Source organism: Mytilus californianus, unplaced genomic scaffold (genome assembly GCF_021869535.1).
Source record: "Mytilus californianus isolate M0D057914Y unplaced genomic scaffold, xbMytCali1.0.p SCAF_2, whole genome shotgun sequence".
NCBI classification, from domain to species: Eukaryota; Metazoa; Mollusca; class Bivalvia; order Mytilida; family Mytilidae; genus Mytilus; species Mytilus californianus.
Window position 1 is genome coordinate 20,200,105 of NW_026262668.1, and position 24,148 is coordinate 20,224,252.

Below are 24,148 nucleotides of genomic sequence, written 5' to 3' on the forward strand. Positions count from 1 at the left end.
TATAGTGATGCATGACTTCAAATACATTTACTAGAGATATGTTGCATATTCCCTTTTCTCTTTACATTTAAATGATTGCTTATTCTTTACATGCTGACCAGAAAGAGGATTTAAAAAATACTATCTTGTGTCCAGACATGCCATGCAAACATTTTTTTCTTAAATTTACTGGCTTGCAATTAAATTCACATACACTGCAAATAGTGTAAAAAAAAAAAATTTACCCCCTAAATGGACGAACAAAAAAAATTATAAGTTAAGTAAATTTATATCGCTAAAGATAACTTTTTGTGTCCATGGGTTACTGTCTCAGTGAAAAACAAATCTTCATCCTATCTTCATCTCTATGGGCTAGTTATTTTTGATTACCTAGGCTTTCAATGCAGAATTTTCTGTTGGTAATGATAAGATTACAAAGCATCAGATACTTTACTGGTAACAAGGTTTACATCAACACCTTGTAATTCAGATACTTTACTGGTAACAAGGTTTACATCAACACCTTGTAATTCAGATACTTTACTGGTAACAAGGTTTACATCAACACCTTGTAACTTTACTGGTAACAAGGTTTACATCAGCACCTTGTAATTCAGATACTTTACTGGTAACAAGGTTTACATCAGCACCTTGTAATTCAGATACTTTACTGGTAACAAGGTTTACATCAACACCTTGTAATTCAGATACTTTACTGGTAACAAGGTTTACATCAACACCTTGTAATTCAGATACTTTACTGGTAACAAGGTTTACATCAGCACCTTGTAATTCAGATACTTTACTGGTAACAAGGTTTACATCAACACCTTGTAATTCAATTACTTTACTGGTAACAAGGTTTACATCAACACCTTGTAATTCAGATACTTTACTGGTAACAAGGTTTACATCAACACCTTGTAATTCAGATACTTTACTGGTAACAAGGTTTACATCAACACCTTGTAATTCAGATACTTTACTGGTAACAAGGTTTACATCAACACCTTGTAATTCAGATACTTTACTGGTAACAAGGTTTACATCAACACCTTGTAATTCAGATACTTTACTGGTAACAAGGTTTACATCACAACACCTTGTAATTCAGATACTTTACTGGTAACAAGGTTTACATCAACACCTTGTAATTCATATACTTTACTGGTAACAAGGTTTACATCAACACCTTGTAATTCAGATACTTTACTGGTAACAAGGTTTACATCAACACCTTGTAATTCAGATACTTTACTGGTAACAAGGTTTACATCAACACCTTGTAAGGGTTAAAGGGCATTTTGATTATTTTAGTTCCAATAGAAAACAATAGATTTTTTCCATTGGTCTCGTTTCAATTATTTCATTTGACTGATATGTTAGAGGGCAAAATGGATGATTTTCTTATTCGTCTAAACAAATTTAAACATGCTATAGAAGAATGTCTGATAACAGGTCCTTACTAAATCATAGTGATGAGCTATACAGGGGCTAAACCATGAAAATTGTTCAGAAAACAATTTTTGCTAGTATCTAGTGGTCAGTTTGGATAATTTTAGCAATTGGTGAACGTTTCCTTCCAACACTGTGGCAAAGGAAATATATAACTCAAATTTCTTCAATGGAAGGCTAAGTATCATTTTTTCAAGTGTGTCTCCTTGATGGAACTTTGAATTGTAACATATATATCTATACATATATATATATATACATTTGTTGTATACTTTAAGTAGTATTAATCAAATAAGTTCAAAACCAAGTTAGTTCAAACAGACCGTATACTATAGATTCTGTTTAGGTATGATTATGAACAGAAATATAATGTTCCTAAATGAGGGTCTGGATGAAGTTAACAGAATAGAGAATATCTCCCAGAAAATAAGGGATCGATAAAAAATTAGCAAAGTAGAATAACATGGTGCACAAATATAAAGAATACTGTGTTCCACATTCCTTGGTCTCCGGCAGGGTGCACAAATATAAAGAATACAGAATACTGTGTTCCACATTCCTTGGTCTCAGGCAGGGTGCACAAATATAAAGAATACAGAATACTGTGTTCCACATTCCTTGGTCTCGGGTGGATAGTTGTCTCATTGGTAAGATACCTCATCTCATTATTTTTATAGTAAATAGGGAAAAGTGGTCTACAAAATTAGAAGAATATAGAATGAGGCTCTTAATCATCCAGATCCGCCGTAATGTGTTTGTTCACACTAAAACAAAGACAAAAAACAAATTAGATTTTGACCATGGATCATTAAAGCTGCATTATCTACATGAGCTCCTGGTGTTTACTTCTTTTTTAAAAGCTAAAAATAAAGCAGATTTCATGCAAAAGAGGAACAAAATGAAACATGTTGAACAGTAAGTGGCTTTCTATACCTGCCATTGTCCCTATTCATCTCTGGGATTTGATAACAGTTTAATAGTATATAAAAGGTACACTTTATTCACAATTTGTTTACATTTCCCCTGAACAGAATTTTCTTCCTCTTCCCCTTTCTAATGTGGGTAACTGATTATCCATTGATGGTTTTGGTGTTCTGTTACCATGTTTGTTTGCTTACAACCCAGTCAATTAGTCTCCGATGAATAGTCGTCTCATTGGCCATTGAAACACGTCTTCTTGTTTAGTTTTGAGACCAGAATGTGTGCTTCAATTCTTTGCACATATCCCTCCCACAAATTAAGTTTGTAACTAACGTGGGGACACAATGCACTAGCATTTTTATGTCACAAAATTTGGCATAATAAGTCTTATTTTCCATGATCATAAAAAGCAGTGCTGAAAAAAAATGACTGGTGATAATTTGATTCGTACATCTATCAAAGCCAATACAATTTAGGACAGGGGAGCAGTTTATGAACAGCAGGATCACAATTAAGTTTGAATTATTAATTTTTGTATCATGTTGAAAAGAGGGACATACAAAAAACTTAAAATTATATGTCTGTGCACCCAAATGAATAAAAGAAATTTGTCTGTGCACCCAAATGAATAAAGGAATCACATAAAATGTAGATATATTTGTTTATTTGTCCTTCTGATTAGAAGGATGGTGTAAAACTAAGAATTGTTTCATTGTTATAGTAGAAGTACATTATGTAAACAAACTACATAAAGATGTAAAACATGAATTTCTTGTTATCTGTTAACATTAGCCTTGTGCCATTTTTAATTTGTGTAATCCTAACACATAGAGGATGTGCTCTAAGGTATAATGTGTTTCGGAAGAGTGATGTTTTCCTGCTGACAGTTACCCTGTGAACTATAAAAATAAAAAGATGTGGTATGATTGCAAATAAAACTACTCTCCACAAGAGACCAAATGACACAGTAATTAACAACTATAGGTCACGGTACGGCCTTATCAATGAGTAAAACCCATACTGCATAGTCAGCAAATAAAGGCCCGGAAATGACAAATGTAAAAAAATTCAAACGAGAAAACTAACGGCCTGATTTACCATGATAAAAATCCGACCCATCTTGTCTGTTTAGGACAAAGCAGTGTTCGTGATCATATCACATTAACTTGTTGTCATCCTGATATGCATGTCCTAGTGGCCATTGGACAGTAAACACCAATCAATCCCCCATCATCTCTTTTTATAAATGCAAAGAACTAGTTGAAAATTGACCAAATCCTATGTATATGTCATCATAACATGATAACATGAACAAGTGGCTTTATCGCATCATAAGCGCATGTTTGATGATGTAAATAAAGGCAACAGTAGTATACAGCTATTCAATAGTCATAAGTCGACTAAGCGAAAAAAAAACCGGGTCACAAACCAAAACCGAGGGAAACACATCAACTATAAGAGTAAAACAATGGAACAACAGAAACGATGTTATCTTAATGTAATAGTCACAGCTTTATATGCAATACCCTCTGCATGCGTTTTGATTTTCAAATTCAACGGACCAAAAAAGATCTTTATTGCAGATTGGATTTATACTCAATGGATATTTGGAGATTCGAGATCTAAATTTAGTGTACAGCAGTTTACCAATGTTCCAATCTCACAAATCGATTAAGACGACAAATCAATGTAACAAACATAAACTGAGGAATAATATAACATAAACATTAATCCAAAAAGGAGCGAGACCAATTGTGTCTAAATCTAATTTAAGTTTCAGTTATTTTACAAATATGTATATTGTAAAGGACATTATTTCGACAGATTTTAAAGGAACATGTTTATGTTAATTTCCAATTCATATACAACAAAACAGGTTGATTAATTGATTGATTGTTGTATGCGTAATGTCAAATAACAAATATTTTTTTCGAATATACATTTCATAGAAGAATACAAAGTATAAATTACATAAAAAGACAGAACATCCAGCAAATTACAGTCTTCAACAATTGACAGGTGTCAAACAAGAGAAATTCAATAAAATTAATAAATTAACTGCTTTCAACACCTTATTCTCCAAATGACAGATGAACACATTGAAATACGACCTCTGGGAATATTCTTGGTTCATCTGGCGCAATTAAAAATTGTTTGAGACACCAAATGATTAGAAATATACATGTTCTGTATTAAATAGCTAGAATTTACTAAGAGCAGGTCCAAGGAATTTATCCTGCTACTAAGAAATCATGAGGTATATCGGTAACTCTACTTCAAAATAAATTCCACGCAGCTAGTCATAAATAGACCAGGAAGACATCCTCTTATATCGGTAACTCTACTTCAAAGAAAATGTCAATGCAGCTAGTCATACATTTGTAAATAGTTCAGGAAGACATCATCTTATATCGGCAAATCTACTGCAAAGAAAATGTCCATGCATCTAGTCATAATGAGACCAGGCAGACATCCTCTTATATCGGTAACTCTACTTCAAAGAAAATGTCAATGCAGCTAGTCATAAATAGTCCAGGAAGACATCATCTTATATCGGCAACTCTACTGCAAAGAAAATGCCCATGCATCTAGTCATAAAGAGACCAGGCAGACATCCTCTATATCGGTAACTCTACTTCAAAGAAAATGTTCATGTAGCTAGTCATAAATAGTCCAGAAAGACATCCTCTTATATCGGTAACTCTACTTCAAATAAAATGTCCATGCATCTAGTCATAAAGAGACCAGGCAGACATCCTCTTATATCGGTAACTCTACTTCAAAGAAAATTTCCATGCATCTAGTCATAACGAGACCAGGCAGACGTCCTCTTGTATCGGTAACTCTACTTCCCAGAACAAACTATACAGAAAGACAGAAACAATCAATCGTAAGATTAGAGACTCGATGCCTACATGGTGATTAGAAATAGACAGTAGAGTAAAAACTTATATATATATGTGATATCAGAGACAAATGAGAAATTTTAATATCTAGATTTAAAAGAGAATGTTAATGTTTGCTGTGTAATGAGTTCAAGTGGGTAATTTCCATTTGTATATTTAGAAAAATCTTGATTGTCTATACAGAAACTTAAGCAGTGTTTCTTGGGCTTTGATAAATTGTGTCACAGATTGTGATTCATAGAAGAAAAGATAAATCTGCACTAGGAGTGTTTAAGTTATTATCCATTGAAATAACAATCATAAGATGATATACTTTATCTACAAGAAGAAAAAAATTATTCGGAAGCAAAACGTAAATAGCTTCAATCATTTCATTGAATGTCTAGTCAAGTTTTTTGACAAAAAGGAATTGTAACGAATGCAACAGATATAGTTACATACAGAATTATCAAACGACCATATGCTACCGATCTTTTAAGAGACATAGTAATCGTATGTTGCACATGAATTAATCATTGAATTCTGAATAGAATCTATTACAATCTGTGAAACGTGGGCGCCGCTGAAGATCCTCGCCACGTAAAAAATAAGAGGTGAAACACCAGAAAATATCCCGTAATCATATAAAACATCAATATAAATAAAAACAGTGTCAACAATATATAATCTATGATTATTTCAAGAAAATTATCAATGCATTTGAGCATATAAGTATGGAAAGCAAAACAAATACTTTTAAAATTACCAGTGCATATGAGCATATAAATATCGAAAATAGATCAATACTTTCTGCTTGGGTGGGTTTGGATGACTTTTAAATAAAACATAAATATTGTAAACCTACTGTTGGCCCATTTGTTTTGAAATTTGCTCTATAATGAATTTGAAAACTTTATTAGAATTGTTATCACTTAAATCAAGGCTAGAAATTAACTTTCCCATCCAAAAATTTAACAGTTTAAAACAAGCTAATTATTTATAACTTACATTCTGAATCTCAATTATCAGGCACTACAAGCAAAATAACACAAACTAACACTGGAGGTTATACCAGGTTACTATTTAAAGTTGATGTAACTGGTTTTTTTTTTAAATAAGTTTAATTTTTACACTGTCACATATGAAATTTATCAAAATACCAGCTGGAAGGAAGTATTTTTCTTTCTTGTTAGTCAGTAATATGTTACATCAAAAAAGATTTTATCTAGTAACTTTCCTCTTTATAAGCACTTTTTCTTTTATTCAGTGATCACAGCAACTTCAAAATAGTTAAAATCTTGATTGTTTTTACAGAAACTTAAGCAGTGTTTCTTGGGCTTTGATAAATTGTGTCACAGATTGTGATTCATAGAAGAAAAGATAAATCTGCACTAGGAGTGTTTAAGTTATTATCCATTGAAATAACAATCATAAGATGATATACTTTATCTACAAGAAGAAAAAAATTATTCGGAAGCAAACCGTAAATAGCTTCAATCATTTCATTGAATGTCAAGTTAAGTTTTTTGACAAAAAGGAATTGTAACGAATGCAACAGATATAGTTACACACAGAATTATCAAACGACCATATGCTACCGATCTTTTAAGAGACATAGTAATCGTATGTTGCACATGAACTTATCATTGAATTCTGAATAAAATCTATTACAATCTGTGAAACGTGGGCGCCGCTGAAGATCATCGCCACGTAAAAAATAAGAGGTGAAACACCAGAAAATATCCCGTAATCATATAAAACATCAATATAAATAAAAACAGTGTCAACAATATATAATCTATGATTATTTCAAGAAAATTATCAATGCATTTGAACATATAAGTATGGAAAGCAAAACAAATACTTTTAAAATTACCAGTGCATATGAGCATATAAATATCGAAAATAGATCAATACTTTCTGCGCTTGGGTGGGTTTGGATGACTTTTAAATAAAACATAAATATTGTAAACCTACTGTTGGCCCATTTGTTTTGAAATTTGCTCTATAATGAATTTGAAAACTTTATTAGAATTGTTATCACTTAAATCAAGGCTAGAAATTAACTTTCCCATCCAAAAATTTAACAGTTTAAAACAAGCTAATTATTTATAACTTACATTCTGAATCTCAATTATCAGGCACTACAAGCAAAATAACACGACTAACACTGGAGGTTATACCAGGTTACTATTTAAAGTTGATGTAACTGTTTTTTTTTTAAATAAGTTTAATTTTTACACTGTCACATATGAAACTTATCAAAATACCAGCTGGAAGGGAGTATTTTTCTTTCTTGTTAGTCAGTAATATGTTACATCAAAAAAGATTTTATCTAGTAACTTTCCTCTTTATAAGCACTTTATCTTTTATTCAGTGATCACAGCAACTTCAAAATAGTTAAAATCTTGATTGTTTATACAGAAACTTAAGCAGTGTTTCTTGGGCTTTGATAAATTGTGTCACAGATTGTGATTCATAGAAGAAAAGATAAATCTGCACTAGGAGTGTTTAAGTAATTATCCATTGAAAAAACAATCATAAGATGATATACTTTATCTACAAGAAGAAAAAAATTATTCGGAAGCAAAACGTAAATAGCTTCAATCATTTCATTGAATGTCTAGTTAAGTTTTTTGACAAAAAGGAATTGTAACGAATGCAACAGATATAGTTACACACAGAATTATCAAACGACCATATGCTACCGATCTTTTAAGAGACATAGTAATCGTATGTTGCACATGAACTAATCATTGAATTCTGAATAGAATCTATTACAATCTGTGAAACGTGGGCGCCGCTGAAGATCCTCGCCACGTAAAAAATAAGAGGTGAAACACCAGAAAATATCCCGTAATCATATAAAACATCAATATAAATAAAAATAGTGTCAACAATATATAATCTATGATTATTTCAAGAAAATTATCAATGCATTTGAGCATATAAGTATGGAAAGCAAAACAAATACTTTCAAAATTACCAGTGCATATGAGCATATAAATATCGAAAATAGATCAATACTTTCTGCTTGGGTGGGTTTGGATGACTTTTAAATAAAACATAAATATTGTAAACCTACTGTTGGCCCATTTGTTTTGAAATTTGCTCTATAATGAATTTGAAAACTTTATTAGAATTGTTATCACTTAAATCAAGGCTAGAAATTAACTTTCCCATCCAAAAATTTAACAGTTTAAAACAAGCTAATTATTTATAACTTACATTCTGAATCTCAATTATCAAGCACTACAAGCAAAATAACACAAACTAACACTGGAGGTTATACCAGGTTACTATTTAAAGTTGATGTAACTGGTTTTTTTTTTTAAATAAGTTTAATTTTTACACTGTCACATATGAAACTTATCAAAATACCAGCTGGAAGGGAGTATTTTTCTTTCTTGTTAGTCAGTAATATGTTACATCAAAAAAGATTTTATCTAGTAACTTTCCTCTTTATAAGCACTTTATCTTTTATTCAATGATCACAGCAACTTCAAAATAGTTAAAATCTTGATTGTTTATACAGAAACTTAAGCAGTGTTTCTTGGGCTTTGATAAATTGTGTCACAGATTGTGATTCATAGAAGAAAAGATAAATCTGCACTAGGAGTGTTTAAGTTATTATCCATTGAAATAACAATCATAAGATGATATACTTTATCTACAAGAAGAAAAAAATTATTCGGAAGCAAAACGTAAATAGCTTCAATCATTTCATTGAATGTCAAGTTAAGTTTTTTGACAAAAAGGAATTGTAACGAATGCAACAGATATAGTAACACACAGAATTATCAAACGACCATATGCTACCGATCTTTTAAGAGACATAGTAATCGTATGTTGCACATGAACTAATCATTGAATTCTGAATAGAATCTATTACAATCTGTGAAACGTGGGCGCCGCTGAAGATCATCGCCACGTAAAAAATAAGAGGTGAAACACCAGAAAATATCCCGTAATCATATAAAACATCAATATAAATAAAAATAGTGTCAACAATATATAATCTATGATTATTTCAAGAAAATTATCAATGCATTTGAGCATATAAGTATGGAAAGCAAAACAAATACTTTTAAAATTACCAGTGCATATGAGCATATAAATATCGAAAATAGATCAATACTTTCTGCTTGGGTGGGTTTGGATGACTTTTAAATAAAACATAAATATTGTAAACCTACTGTTGGCCCATTTGTTTTGAAATTTGCTCTATAATGAATTTGAAAACTTTATTAGAATTGTTATCACTTAAATCAAGGCTAGAAATTAACTTTCCCATCCAAAAATTTAACAGTTTAAAACAAGCTAATTATTTATAACTTACATTCTGAAACTCAATTATCAAGCACTACAAGCAAAATAACACAAACTAACACTGGAGGTTATACCAGGTTACTATTTAAAGTTGAAGTAACTGTTTTTTTTTTTTAAATAAGTTTAATTTTTACACTGTCACATATGAAACTTATCAAAATACCAGCTGGAAGGAAGTATTTTTCTTTCTTGTTAGTCAGTAATATGTTACATCAAAAAAGATTTTATCTAGTAACTTTCCTCTTTATAAGCACTTTATCTTTTATTTATAGATATATATTTATATTTTTGAATCATTGTTTCATATATAATGAAGAATTGTTTTACTAAGCAAGGAAATTTCTTCGTACCATTACATTTAAAAGTTTGTCGCATGAATTACTTGACTTTCGCGCGATTATCATCAGTTCCTTTCAGGACTTTGTGGTTGCTCAGTAAAACAATTAACTTGACAACAGAAAAATGTAGAAATGAAATTCCATATTCTTGAAATGCAAACATTTCCACACATACTAAAGACAAATGGTAATATGTAAAAATGACAATACCAATTATATCCCACTCAAAAAAAGGAAAAAAAGTATTTTAAAACAAAAGATAAAAACAAAAAGAAAACATTGCCGGTTCGATACGACTCAAAATTAAAAAAAAAAGTTCAATATACAAATGATAGGCAAGTGTTTATGTTATATATCAATTTAGACACGGCGTGCATGAAATCAGGGAAAACCTAAAATCTGTTATACCTGAAGGAAGTGAAAGGATGGATAAACACAATGACAAACACTGACCTTGCTTGAGACAAGATTTTGAAAATAAACTAGGGCCAAACCAATTAAGTTAGTGCTTGCGCCACCTTCTTTCATCTCGAAACGAAAACCGTAAAAAGGCACACGAAATGCTATTATGCATTTATTGCAGATCTAATTGTCTATTTCATGCATAAATTAAATTGATAAATTTAAATATTCAACTCCAGTCTGTGTAAAAAAATCGTGATAAACTCAGGAACCGAAGGATGAGTTCTGTTCGTGACTTTTCAATAATTCAACACAATTGATTTTCTTTTCTTGGTATCTTCCGCCTCTATCTAATAAAAGAAAGGCGAAAGATACCGAAGGGTTAGTCAAACTCCTAGGTTGATGACAAATAAACTCATCAAAGATACCAGGCTTAAAATAGTGTACGCCAGACATCTTCAAATGACTCATCAGTGACGCTCGAATCAAAACATAAAAAGGGTAAATGAAGCACAATCTGACATCGCCATGGCAAAAGACCCAACAAATCGAGAAACAATTCTTCCTTTAAATAGATGGCACTTGTTCATTAGAAATATATGGTAAGAACGGGGTCAAAGGGGGCATGGTTCCATTTAAATTAGATGTACGGTAAATGTAGATGTTTATCTAGATTTTGGTATTTCTAGGGACAGGGAGGGTTTGATCAAGAAAAAATATTTGCCTCTTTACTTAGATTACCTCTTTTCATACCCCCAACCCTCTAAATTTCATGCATCTGTTTGTATTTTGTTCGATTCATTGAAACAGTAATCCACTGGAAAATTTCCGAAAGACATCGAGAGCGCAAAATAAAGTCTTCAACAATAGATACGTTTAAACAAAATGTAAATCTCTAAATTGTCTCACGTCTAAACAAAATACTTATTTCTAAATTGCCCTACATCTAAACAAAATGATACTCTCTAAATTGTCCCACGTCTAGAAAAAATGTACAAAATTACTAGAAACAATCAATGATCTGCTATCAACACCTAATTCACCGAATTACAAAAACCCCATACATTTGAATATGATAACATCTACTGAGATTCCCGATTCATTGAGCAGAGTTAAACTTGTTTGATAGTAAAAGAATGTTTAGTGGTATTCAAACCAGGTTAAAAGAATGTATCCTGCTGATAAGAAATAATGGTGGCTTACACTCTTTACATTGATAACTCTACTTAAAAGAAGATTTTCAGGCAGCAAATGGAACAGGATGACATTATATCCCGTAATAAACAGAGAGACATAAGACACTTTGTAATGTTGTTTTTTTTTCAAATTAATTGTGACTTTAGGTCTTTACCTTAAAAATACCAATCACAGTGATTGCATTCTACCGTTTGGTTTTAACGTATTTTGCCAAAGAAAATGATTCGACGGATAATTTCTAACCATGTTAGCTATATAAATAATATTACTGCCAACTTATAGTTGGCTGATAAATACATGTTTTAGTAAAATCCTCTTGCAGATGCAATCGAATAATGATAATTATATCCCAGCTGTAAACGTATTTCATTGATTATGTTTTTTTTTGTTGTTTTTTTTTTTACTTTTTACGTCACTACAAACATGCGCATATTGAATAAAACTGAGAAATGTTCACTTCATAAGCAGCGGAACATCACCATTAACAATAGGAAATGAAAGTCGTGACGTCCCGTTCATCAAAAATTTTAACAAAGAAAATTGCTATGAACACGTTTTATGTTAAGATCTAAAAAGGTTATAAATGTGTGATGCTTGATGAGTTCAAGTGGATAATTTTAGGTTGTATATTTAGAAAAATCTGGATTGTTTATTTATTGACTACAAATACCCTCTAAACATCTGCTGGATAAACATATTAATGTTTTCTTTGGCCTAAAATTGTGATTCATAGTAGAAAAGGAATAAATCTGCACTTGGAATGGTTAAGTTAGTACCCATTGAAATACCAATCAAATGCTGATATACTTTATCTACAAGACCAAAATGATTATTATCTAGCAAAACGGAAGTTGCTTTAGCAAGTTCGATTAATGTTTAATCAATTTTATAACTGAAAATGGAGTTGTAACGAAAACAACAGATATACTAGTAGTTACTCCCAGAATTACCAACACACACCATACTCCACTAATCTTTCTATAAACCTGTTGATCGTAAGTTGCGCATGAAAGAACCATTTAAGTCGTTTTTTGTCTAAATCGTATAAGGAACGCAAAGGTCCATTTGTTTTGAATATGTAATAAATTTTGAAAACTTTATAGAATTGTTATCAGCTAAATCTTAGTTCCCCACCTATTAATTTAACCTTAGGCGAGCTTTTCTTCTTATGTATCCTTTCGTATTATAGCTTATCAAGAATTAAGTTTTTATTCATCCTGGGCTCTTCCTTTTTGGGAGTTGAGCCTTCCCTATGAAGGCAAATAAAGAAAAGCGCTTCGGACGCAACAAGTTATAAGTTGCAATATTCATAACATTGAGATCTTCCGTCACTTTCTCATTCAGGTTTTAATTACATACAGATCTGTCATTCTATCATTGAGGTTTTCATTGAGATGATATACATAGAAGTATTTGCCACGGAAGTAGACTTGCTCTTTAAACACCACTACATTATAATTCTAAATCATGTTCACGCAATGAGAAAAAAAGACGGCACCTTTAGAAATGTATTTAACATACAATTTAATAATCAGATGTTGTATGATTGCCAATGAGATAACAATTCACCAGAATACATAGAAATTACATTAGCAACCAACGAGCGGATCTTTCCGATGAAGCAAAGTTCAGGCCGAAAAATAGACTTTAATACAGGATTTGATCAATATGTATAACTTACATTCTTAATCTCAAGTTACTAGCACCACAAGCAATATAAACTAACTCTGGTGGCTATATCAGGTTATTATTTGTAGTTGATTTAACTGGTTTTTTTTAAATTACTTGTATTTATACAATTCGTAGAACTCTCCAACATATGAAACTTATAAAATATATATTGGAAGGAAGTTTTTTTTAACTTGTTAGTCAATCATATGTTAAATCAATAAAACACTTTCTCGAGTAACTTTCCTCTTTATTAGCACATTGACTTATAACGTCAATCCCGTCCTCTTTGTCCTGAATGTGACTTACCAAATAAGAGTTTGTATCTATTTAAGCAACACAACCGGTGCCACATGTGGAGCAGGATCTGCTTACCCTTCCGCAGCACCTGAGATCTCCCCCGGTTTTTTTACGAGGTTCGTTTGGCTCAGTATTGTGTTTTGTATACGGTTTTAGGTCTTTTTGGTCTTTTTCGTTTTTTGCCATGGCGTTAACAGTTTTTTCGATTTATGTGTTTTAATGTCCCTTTGTTTTCTTACCACTTTCTTTTACATATAGATATATATATATATTTTAATTTTGAATCACTGATTCATATGTAATGTAGAAGTGTTTTACTACGCACGGAACTTTCCTCATCCCCCTTATTTATTAGTCTGTTGTCGGCAATACTTTTCAGTTCTACTTTTCCGATTTTCGGTTATGAAAGGTCTTCAACTTCGTATTTGATTTGGCCTTTAAACTGTTTTTAATGAGGTAATAGTAGACAAATCGCGTCTGACGTACACAATTATAAGTCTGGTATCTCTGATGAGTTAAATGTAGACGAATCGCGCGTCTGACGTACACAATTATAAGTCTGGTATCTCTGATGAGTTAAATGTAGACGAATCGCGCGTCTTACGTACACAATTATAAGTCTGGTATTTTTGATGAGTTAAACGTGGACGAATCGCGAGTATGACGTACACAATTATAAGTCTGGTTTCTCTGATGAGTTAAATGTAGACGAATCGCGCGTCTGACGTACACAATTATAAGTTTGGTATCTTTGATGAGTTAAATGTAGACGAATCGCGCGTATGACGTACACTATTATAAGTCTGGAATCTCTGATGAGGTAAATGTAGACGAATCGCGCGTATGACGTACACAATTATAAGTCTGGTATCTCTAAAGAGTTAAATGTAGACGAATCGCGCGTCTGACGTACACAATTATAAGTCTGGTATCTTTCATGAGTTTAACCTGACATTGGCGCGATTATCATAATGACAACTTTTTAACGAATATACAGTTCACCAAAAAAGTCAAAGTACAAATTCCATATCAAGGCAGAACTTCCAGCAAAATACAGTCTTAAACAATAGACAAGTTCAACATATAGAGAAATTGAACAAGATAAATAGAAACAATCAATAATTTGCCTTCCACACATAATTATCCAGATAAATAAAACAAACATTAAAAAATGACCTCTGCTGAGATTCCTGACTCTTCGTCGCACTTAAACAATGTTTGAGATATCAAATGAAAAGAAAATAAAATGTACCCTAGAGTTACTAAAAGCAGGTTCAAAGATTTATCATGTTTATAAAAATCATGCTATCCTACTTAAAAGAATATTTTCATGCAGCAACATCATAAATAGAACAGGAAGACGCCATCTTGTGCAATGCCCAGACTGAACTTTACAGAGAGACATAACTAGGTTTGTGACTTAAGTCATATACCTTAAAAATACCAAACACAGTGATTGAAACACTACCGTATAGTTTTATCCTTTATCAATAGAGAATGATTCGAAAGATAAGTCTTGATAGCTATATAAATAATATTACTGTCAACAAATAGCTGGATGAGAAATTCATCTTATATGAAATTCCTGTAGGTTGAATCAAATAATGATAACTTTATCCCAGCTGTTGGTATTTCATTGAGCTTTTTTTTTACGTCACTACAAACACGCATATAATGAACAAACTGAGAAATGTTCACTTCATACGCAGTGGAACATCACCATTAACAATAAGAAATGAAAGTCGTTCATTACATAGAGATCTTCCGTCACTTTTTCATCCAGGTTTCAATTACATACAGATCGGTCACTCTATCGCTGATGTTTTCATTGCGATGATATACGTAGAAGTATTGACACGGCGGTAAACATGCCCTTTAAACACCGCTACATTATAACTCTAAATCATGTTCACGCAATGAGGAAAAAGACGACACCTTTAGAAATGTATTTAACATACAATTTAATAATAAGAAGATGAGGTATGATTGCAAATGAGACAACAATTCACCAGAGTATACAGAAATTACATAACCAAATAATGGCAAACAGTTGACAATATTAGACTTTATCGACGAAGCAAAGTTCGGGCAGAAAAATAGAATTTAATACAGGATTTGATAATTTTGTATAACTTACCTTGAATTGCAAGTTACTAGCATCACAAACAATACAACACAAACTAACACTGGAGGCTACAACAGGTGACTATTTATAATTGATGTAAAATGTTGGTTTTTTTCTAAATTACTTGAATTTAAACAATTCGTAGAACTCTCCAACATATGAAACTTATAGATTATAAATTGGAGGGAAGTTTTTTTCTAACTTGTTAGTCAATCATATGTTACATCCATAAAAGATTTTCTGGAGTAACTTTCCTCTTTATAAGCACATTGACTTGTAACATCAATCCCTTCCTCTTTTCCCCGAATGTGTCTTACCAAACTAGAGTTTGTATTTATATAAACAACACGACCGGTGCCACATGTGGAGCAGGAATTGCTTACCCTTCCGGTACTCCTGAGATCACCCCGTTTTTGTTGGGGTTCGTGTTGCTCAGTCTTCAGACTTCTATATTGTGTTTTGTATACTGTTTTATGTCTTTTGGTCTTTTTTTATTTTTGCCATTGCGTTATCAGTGTATTTTTGACTTATGAGTTTGAATGTCCCTTTGGTATCTGTCCTCTCTCTTTTTACATACAGATATACACATATATTTATATTTTTGAATCATTGTTTCATATGAAATGTAGAAGTGTTTAACTACGCACGGGGATTTATTCATACCACTCATTTATTAGTCTGTCGTCTGCAATACTTTTCAGTTCTATTTTGTTTTTTGGTTATGAAAGTTCATCAACTTCGTATTTGATTTGGCCTTCAAACTGTTTTCATTCGAGTTCTACTGATGAGTTAAATGTAGACGAATCGCGCGTACACCTTTGATGAGTTTTCACCTGACATTGGCGCGATTATCAAAATGACATAAACAAATATTAAAACATGACATCTGCTAAGATTTCTGATTCGTCGGCACAATTAAAAAATGTTAGAGACACCAAATGAAATAAAAATAAACATTCAAGAGTTACTAAAAGCAGGTTCAAAGATTTATCATGCTTATAAAAATCATGCCATCTTACTTAAAAGATTTCAATGCAGCAAGTAATAAAGAGAACAGGAAGATATCCTCTAAAGTCTTTATTCAGTAAATATTGTAAGGAACTTACCGTTACCCCGTTTGGTTGAAAATATTATTAGAATGTTAAAGTTAAATCTTGTTAAAAATTATTTATATAATATATTAGTAGGAGACACTTTGGAAATACAGCTGTTTACAAACCACGACTCTTTTGGGGAGATATATAATTTTCATAGATATTTTGTTTTTTTTACGTACTGGTTCCCACATATGATCACTATGTTTCATCTCATAGGGAGATAACTTGGGAATGTTACTAGTATAAATACACATGGATAGCAGCGAAATTGAATTATGAGGAAGACCCAAAGTGAAGGGAGGGGTGGTACAGAATTTTAGTATAAGTTTAAACTCCCAGAAGTTCGGGGCATATAAATACTGAAAATATGCCGCACAGCCCTATGTTTTGACCTTTGAAAAAATTCTATGATATAACTTTTTAGGAAGCTTCATAGTAAAAGTGGCACAGTTTAAGCCGTAAAAGGAGTTCCTATGGGAATTTGCATTGTCTATATTTACAGAAGTGTAACCTATAGTATTGTTAGACTCTAAGTTTCTCACCCACACATTTGACCTTAGGTGTGCTGAGCTTTTCTTCGTATGTCCTTTTCGTTATATAGCTCATCAAGAATTAAGTTTTTATATCCATCAAGAGTTTTAAAAGTCGTCATATTTCAAACCAAAGAGAAATGAAAAAATGACAATACCAATTAAAACCCACTCAAAAAAACAAGGAAAAAAATCTATAAAAAAAACTTAAAATAAAAACAAAAACAAAACATTGCAGGTTGGATACGACTCAAAATAAAAAATAGTTCGACATTAAAACGATAGGCAAGTGTTTATATGATCTGTCAATTTAGACACGGCGTGAATGAATTCATCAGGAACAACCGAAAATCTGTCATAACTAAAGGACGGGAAAGGATAGATACACACAATTAAAAACATTGACATTGCTTTAGACAATATTTTGAAAATATAGTGGGGCCTAACTAATTAAGTTAGTGCTTGCGCCACATTTTTTATCTCGAAAAGTGACCTCCAAAAAAGGGGCACGAAATGTTGAAGTTTTGAAGTCTCCTGATGAGATCTGTCTCCAATATACAAAGGTATGATCAAATTTATTTTAAAATTCTTCAATGGTAATTAAAATGAAATTGGTGTATATAGTTTGATGCTGTCGGCTGATTGATTGATTGACTGCAGTTTAAAACAACATCAGAAGACACATAGACTGTGCATAGGGTTGTCAAAATAAATTTAAAGTTTATTGAAAAGTTGAATGGTGTTGTTAGTATCAGATATCTATTCAAGACACATGTCTAGTGCTGATAACTGTAACTGTAGATGTAATACCACCAAACGTGGCACGTATCATCCGGTTTCATAAGAAAAAAGACTGAAAAAAATATCCCCTTGAATTCGACAGTTGTAGGAAATTATACCTGCATTTCATTGCAGTCATAAGCATATATCTTGGGTTATTCAAAGCATCATTCTTTTTGTATTTGGTGTTTTTATAAAATATTTTGGAAACTTGAGGTGACATGGTTCCTGAAGCTTGTAAACAGCAAAAAAAGGGTGGTTAACGTCCAGTGATGGTTATTATCTTATATTCAATGAAATGTTATGTGAAATTTTGACTGTAGTACTGGACAGGATAAAACTTAACTCATGCCGAGTATTTCTTTATTTGAAACAAAGATAAATTCTGAACAATTTTTTGAAAAATGCCAACAAACGGAATTCTATCTGCGCGGGTTGCCTTATCTTTGTATTCCATGAGGATATCTCGATCTTTTTCTTGGGCTTTATCAAAAGCGTCTGTGATGTTTTTGGTTTTGTATCCTCTTGATTTTAGTTGTTTTTTTAGTTGTCCCAAACGACAGTTGAGTTCTGGCTTGCATTGGTAGTCGCTACGATGGCCGTTCATTCGTTCGTGAAATGGCTGTTCTGACTCGCCAACATACTGTTTACCACATTTACACTGTAGAAGATACACAGCATTTGTTGTGTTGCAATTAACATTGCAAAATATGGTGTATTCTGTACCGGTGGAGTGACTGTTATATATATATATATATTTATATTTTTGAATCATTGTTTCATATGTAATTTAGAAATGTTTTACTACGCAAGGAAATTTCTTCATACCATCACATTTAAAATTTTGTCGTATGAATTACTTGACATTCGCGCGATTGTCATCAGTTTCTTTCAGGACCTTGTGGTTGCTAGGTAAAACAATTAACTTGACAACAAATAAATAGAAAAGGAATTCCATATTCTTTAAATGCAAACATTTCCTCACATACTAAAGAGAAATGGTAATATGTATAAAAATGAAAATACCAATTAAATCTCTCTCAAAAAAAAAGAAGAAAAAAAACTAATTTAAAACAAAAAATAAAAACAAAAACAAAACATTGCAGGTTTGATACAACTCAAAATAAAAAAAAGTTCAACATACAAATGATAGGCAAGTGTTTATATGATATGTCAATTGAGACACGGCGTGCATGAAATCAGGAACAACCGAAAATCGGTCGTAATTACAGGACGGAAAAGGATGGATAAACACAATGACAAACATTGACCTTGCTTTATATAAGATTTTGAAAATAAAGTGGGGCCAAACTAATTAAGTTAGAACTTGTGACACCTTCTTTCATCTCGAAAAGAAAACTGCAAAAAAGGCACACGAAATTTTATTATGCATTTATTGCAGATCTAATCAGTGGTGTCTATTTCACGCATGAATTAAATTGATCAATTTAGATATTCAACTCAAGTCTGTGTAAAAAAAAGAGCTACAAAAACTAAAGCCGAAGAGAGGCAGTAGACAAGACGATAAACAACATTCCAAACATCGATATACAGAAATTAAAGACCTGGAACACAAAATAAACCAGAAATCGTGATAAACTCAGGAACCGCAGGAGATGTTCTGTTCCATATTCAAAACAGTGACTTTTCAATAATTCAACACAATTGATTTTCTTTTCTTGGTATGTTCGAAGGGTTAGTCAAACTCCTAAGTTGATGACAAATAAACTCATCATAAATACCAGGCTTAAAATAATGTACGCCAGACGCGCTCTACGTCTTCAAAAGACTCATCATTGACGCTCGAATCAAAACAGTGAAAAGGCCAAATGAAGTACAAACTGACAACGCCATGGCAAAAAAAAAAAAAAAAATCGAGAAACAATCCCTCCTCTAAATTGATGGTAAGACCGGGATCAAAGGGTGCATGATTCCCCTCAAAATTAGATGTACGGTAAATGTTGGTGTTTATCTAGATTTTAGTATTTCTAGGGACAGGGAGGGTTTGATCAAGAGAAAATATTTGCCTCTTTACTTAGGTTATCTTTTTTTATTCCCTCAACCCTCTAAATGTCATGCATTTGTTTGTATTTTGATCGATTCATTAAAACAGCAATTCAGTGAAAAATTCTAGAAAGACATCGAGAGCGCAAAATAAAGTCTTCAACAATAGACACCTGTCTAAACAAAATGTAAATCTCTAAATTGTCCAACGTCTATATAAATTGTTAATCTCTAAATTGTCTGACGTCTAAACAAAATGATAATCTCTAAATTATCTAACGTCTAAACAAAATGATAATCTATAAAATTGTCCAACATCTAAACAAAATGTTAATTTCTAAATTGCCCACATCTAAACAAAATGTTAATCTCTAAATTGTCCCACGTCTAGAAAATTTGTACAAAATTAACAGAAACAATCAATGATCTGCTATCAACACCTAATTCTCCGAAATACAAAACAAAACCAAAAATTAAAATATGACAACATCTGCTGAGATTGCCGATTCACGGGGCAGAGTTAAACTTGTTTGATAGTAAAAGAATATTAAGTGGTACTAAAACCAGGCTAAAAGAATTTATCCTGCTAATAAGAAATAATGCCGTCTTACACTCTTATCATTGGTAACTCTACATAAAAGAAGATTTTCATGCAGCTAATAGAACAGGAAGACATCTCTTGCGCAATGCCTAGAACGAACTATACAGAGAGACATAAGACACATTTTAATGTTGCTTCAAACTATTTGTGATTTAAGGCCTATACCTTAAAAATACCAATCACAGTGAAATTGAATTCTACTGTTTGGTTTTAACATATTTTGCCAAAGAAAATGATTCGACGGACAATTTCTAGCCTTGTTAGCTCTGAAATAATATTTCTGTCAACTAATAACTTTACGTTTCGCTATATAAATGATGTTCTCTCACTAAATAATACAAAATTTGGTGACTATGTTGAACGAATCTATCCCATCGAACTAGAGATAAAGGATACTACAGATACAGTTAAGTCTGCCTCATATCTTGACTTACATCTAGAAATTGACAATGAGATTCGGTTGAAAACAAAACTTTACGACAAAAGAGATGATTTCAGCTTCCCAATTGTGAACTTTCCATTTCTATGTAGCAACATTCCGTCAGCGCCTGCATACGGAGTATATATCTCCCAATTGATACCATATTCCCGGGCTTGTATTTCCTATCATGATTTCCTTGATAGAGGATTGCTGCTCACAAGGAAGCTATTAAACCAAGAGTTCTAAATGGTGAAGTTGAAATCATCCCTTCGTAAATTTTACGGACGCCATCACAAGTTGGTTGACCGTTATGGAATAACCGTTTCACAGATGATATCGGATATGTTCCTTATGTCGTTACTACAATACCCTTCCCTTTTCACGAATGTGACCTACCGAGTTTGACTATTTACTGGATTTGTAATAACATAAGCAACACGACGGGTGCCACATGTGGAGCAGGATCTGCTTACCCTTCCGGAGCACCTGAGATCAACCCCAGTTTTTTGTGGGGTTCGTGTTGCTTAGTCTTTAGTTTTCTATGTTGTGTCATCTGTACTATTATTTGTCTGTTTGTCTTTTTATTTTTGGCCATGGCGTTGTCAGTTTGTTTTCGATCTACGAGTTTGACTGTCCCTCTGGTATCTTTCGTCCCTCTTTTACTAGCTGGCTGATAAATACAAATCTTAGTAAATTCATTTGCAGGTGCAATTGAATAATGATAATTATATCCCAGCTGTAAAAGTTTTTGGTATTTCATTGAGAATGTGTTTTTACTTTTTACGTTACTACAAACACGCGCATATTGAATAAAACTGAGAAATGTTCACTTCATAAACAGCGGAACATCACCATTAACAATAGGAAAGGAAATTCGTGACGTCTCGTTCATCATAAATTTTAGGAATGAAAATTACCATGAAAATATGTTATGTTAAGATCTAAAAAGATTATAAATGTGTGATGCTTGATGAGTTCAAGTGGATAATTTTCGGTTATATATCTAGAAAAATCTTGATTGTTTATATATAGACTACAAATGCCCTCTAAATAATCTGCTGAATAAAAATATTTATGTTTTCTTTGGCCTTAAATTGTTATCCATAGTAGAAAAGGAATAAATCTGCACTGAGAATGGTAAATTTAGTACCCATGGAACTACCAATCAAATGCTGATATACTTTATCTACAAGACCAAAATGATTATTATCATGCAAAAAGGAAGTTTCTTTAACAATTTCGAGTAAAGTTCAATTAATTTATAACTTGAAACGGAATTGTAACGAAAACAAGAGATATACTAGTTATTACACCCAGAATTACCAACAGACCATACTCCACTAATCTTTCTAGAAACCTGGTGATCGTATGTTGCGCACGAAATAATCATTAAAGTCTTTATTGTCTCAATCGTAGAAGAAACGCAATGGTCCATTTGTTTTGAATTTGTAATACATTTTCAAAACTTTATAGAATTGTTATCAGCAATTCTATAAAGTTTTGAAAATGTATTAAATAAAGAAAAGCGCTTCGGACGAAACAAGTGTGAAAATTGCAATGTTCATTACATAGAGATCTTCCGTCACTTTTTCATTCAGGTCTCAATTACATACAGATCGGTCACTCTATCATTGATGTTTTCATTGCGATGATATACGTAGGAGTATTGACACGGCGGTAAACATGCCCTTTAAACACCGCTACATTATAATTCTTAATCATGTTCACGCAATGAGGAAAAAGACGACACCTTTAGAAATGTATTTAACATACAATTTAATAATAAGAAGATGTGGTATGATTGCAAATGAGACAACAATTCATCAGAGTATACAGAAATTACATAACCAAATAACGGCAAACAGTTGACAAGATAAGACTTTATCGACGAAGCAAAGTTCAGGCATAAAAATAGAGTTTAATACAGGATTTGATAATTTTGTATAACTTACATTCTGAATCGCACGTTACTAGCATCACAAACAATACAACACAAACTAACATTGGAGGCTACAAAAGGTGACTATTTATAATTGATGTAAAATGTTGGTTTTCTTCTAAATTACTTGAATTTATACAATTCGTAGAACTCTCCAACATATGAAACTTATAGAATATAAATTGGAGGGAAGTTTTTTTCTAACTTGTTAGTCAATCATATGTTACATCCATAAAAGATTTTCTGGAGTAACTTTCCTCTTTATAAGCACATTGACTTGTAACATCAATCTCTTTTTTCCGAATGTGACCTACCAAACTAGAGTATTTATATAAACAACACGACCGGTGCCACATGTGGAGTCGGATCTGCTCACCCTTCCGGTGCTCCTGAGATCACCCCAGTTTTTGGTGGGGTTCGTGTTGCTCAGTCTTTAGACTTCTATATTGTGTTTTGTTTACTGTTTTATGTCTTTTGGTCTTTTTCATTTTTTGCCATTGCGTTATCAGTTCATTTTTGACTTATGAGTTTGCATGTTCCTTTTGTATCTGTCCTCTCTCTTTTTACATACAGATATACACCTTGTTGAAGGCCGTACCTTGACCAATAATGGTTTACTAATATAAATTGTTACTTGAATGGAGAGTTGTCTCATTGGCACTCATACCACATCTTCCTATATCTATACATATATATTTATATTTTTTAATCATTGTTTCATATGAAATGTAATAGTGTTTAACTACGCACGGGGATTTATATACCACTCATTTATTAGTCTGTCGTCTGCAATACTTTTCAGTTCTTTTTTTTTTATATATTTTCGGTTATGAAAGGTCTTCAACTTCGTATTTGATTTGGCCTTCAAACTGTTTTCATTCGAGTTCTACTGATGAGTTAAATGTAGACGAATCGTGCGTACACCTTTGATGAGTTTTCACCTGACATTGGCGCGATTATCAAAATGACAAATATTTTTCGAATATACAGTTCATATAAAAAGTCAAAAATACAAATTCCATATAAAGACAGAACTTCCAGCAAAATACAATTTTCAACAATAGACAGAAACAAATATTAAAACATGACATCTGCTAAGATTTCTGATTCGTCGGCACAATTAAAAAATGTTAGAGACACCAAATGAAACAAAAATAAACATTCAAGAGTTACTAAA

At 32.1% G+C, this 24,148-nt stretch overlaps 2 long non-coding RNA genes across 5 annotated transcripts; one reads left to right on the forward strand and one right to left on the reverse strand.

Annotated features, from left to right (window-relative positions):
- Nucleotides 1–387: 387 nt before the first annotated feature.
- On the forward strand, nucleotides 388–3,123 carry LOC127729444 (uncharacterized). 4 transcript variants are annotated; one of them, XR_007994626.1, is made up of 3 exons: nucleotides 388–533; nucleotides 841–1,065; nucleotides 1,158–3,123. It is a non-coding gene; the product is annotated as an uncharacterized LOC127729444 (long non-coding RNA). The 4 variants fall into 4 exon arrangements; XR_007994628.1 differs by having other exon boundaries at nucleotides 388–488; XR_007994629.1 differs by lacking the exon at nucleotides 388–533 and adding an exon at nucleotides 623–750.
- On the reverse strand, nucleotides 399–1,202 carry LOC127729446 (uncharacterized). The gene is made up of 3 exons (XR_007994631.1): nucleotides 1,082–1,202; nucleotides 630–809; nucleotides 399–547 (listed from the first exon to the last, which is right to left on the reverse strand). It is a non-coding gene; the product is annotated as an uncharacterized LOC127729446 (long non-coding RNA).
- Nucleotides 3,124–24,148: the final 21,025 nt, after the last annotated feature.